We start from the raw sequence: 2,117 nt of genomic DNA, 5'->3' as shown, positions 1-2,117 counted from the left end.
TGCCCACTATTTGCAAAGATCTGTTGCTCAGACCCCTGGTACACCTGTTGAAACTGAGGTTGTTGGTATTGCACCATCCATGGTTGTGAAGCCATGTTTTGTTGTGCGACACTAACCGACGGACCAAGATGCGGGGTTATGGTTCCCGTTTGTATCTGTGTCGTCCCGGCAGTTGGCGATTGTGGTTGTGTTGCAGGGTCAATAGGCTGTTGCATTACAACTTGGGGTTGACATACAACAGGCATCGATTGAACTTGCGACACGGTTACAATTGCTGGCGTCGTCGGGATACTAGACATAGGTACACATTGTTGCATGGAATATACAACTCTTGGTTGTTGGGGTAACATAGGTACCCAACCACTCGTCGTTACTTCAGTCAAACCTGAATGTGGTTGAAAACTGCCGTATGGGTATCCCCCCGAAAGGGGAAGTGAAAGGGCATATTGCCCCCCATACGGTAACAATCTGGAGCTCAAGGGTATAGATGGCCTTTGAGGACTGGATGGCCCAAACTGATTCCCAAAGGGATCAATTTGTCTCGTTTCAACATAAGAATTACCGGGTATTATACCGGAAGAATAAACTGGAACAGACCAAGTTGTCATAATAGTCCCTGGGTGGACTCCTTCTAGTTGATGAGAACTAGTTGGGACAGATGGTATGCCGGCAAACATCGTTGGAGTGGCAGCAGGAGCTTCTGCTATCGCTGTGTCATTTGGCACAATCCTAGATGTCGACGGTTGTTCAGACATTTTAAGTCTATCCAATAAACTTCCTAACGATTCTTCAGGAACTTCCTGTGGCGATGGACAAACTTCTGATGCAGAAGGAAAAAGAGTGGTACCTACTCCAAAATGAATTGGAGTATTTGCTTGCTGGTCCTCTACGATTTCCTCTATTGCAATCAGACCAGGAGGAAGAGGAAGACCGTCAGGTCCGTAAAAGATTTCTGGTGCCGAAGAAGGGGTTGCTTCGACAGCGACAGTCGTTTGAACAACAAGACTCTGTGGACCGGTTTCAGATGGAACTGGTTCAGTTATGCAAGTACTTGTCTTCAGACTAGGATCAGTACCACTGTCCTTCTGTTGCTGTTGAACTTCTTCAATAGAGGCAGGGATTCCAGAAATATTGGGAGTGACCAGAATCTCAGATGTTGTTGGAACTTCCGTTCTAACTTTAAAAGGAGATTTTGACCTGGTCAAGCGAGTTCGCTTCGTCCGTACTACTCTCGGTTCCGGAGACAAAGGCGGTTGACTCGCAAGCCTCCCTAAACGACAGGGTTTTAATTGACTTTCCTCCACGGTTGCGGATTACTTGATCAACTAAAATACAAAAAGGGGAATTATGTTTCCGTATTGAATGAATTTTATTAGACGCTTTTAGACACAACTTTGCTTTTTCATGTTTTAAGAGTCGAGAAAAAGCTAAAGATGACTCTAGTCGCCTTCGATGTATTAACGAGCCCGAAGTGACAAATGCTCGGTTGGACCTTTTCAGTTATAGAGTTTGAAAAGGGCCAAAAGAAACTGCTCTGGAGATCTAGGCAGAGGGTGTGCCAAACCTTTCGTGAAACCACAGAATACGTTTTACGGTACGGGTGGTCGATCTTCGTGAATGCTGTGTTCACTGCATCGCGATCAGTAGGGCGGTCGACACGGCTTCCTAAGGATAAAGGATAATTGCCTATAGGGGTCTCCCAATATACGCGACGGTACGCGGGAGCACAAGTCCGTATTAGTGCTATCGTCCCTCAGGAGGAATCACCCACCTTCGTAGAGATCGACAGTCACTACGTTTAACGACGCCGGAACACGTCTCTACCTAGACCTCTACTGTGAGCGTTATGTTACAATGCGTTTTTAGATTCATTCAATATATTTTAAGTTGATCTTGTTTATCAGTTTGCCTTTCAGGATCACCACGAGATGTATTGGTACAAATTCCTAAATGCAGCTAAAATGATAAGAAAGCTTTCACAATCTTTTTAGCTTTGAAAATCCTAACTACTGAGGGGAGAGAAAAACAATATCTTTCCACACAGAGCACAAAGCACAAACTAATGCACTTTCTCCTAGATCAGACACACAAACTTATCAAAAATGCAAATGCAAGAT

The sequence above is a fragment of the Pinus tabuliformis genome, chromosome 5_1 (assembly GCF_031772625.1).
Source record: "Pinus tabuliformis cultivar Carrire ecotype Pingquan chromosome 5_1, CPIR1, whole genome shotgun sequence".
NCBI classification, from domain to species: domain Eukaryota; kingdom Viridiplantae; phylum Streptophyta; class Pinopsida; order Pinales; family Pinaceae; genus Pinus; species Pinus tabuliformis.
This window is presented reverse-complemented; position numbering follows the sequence as displayed.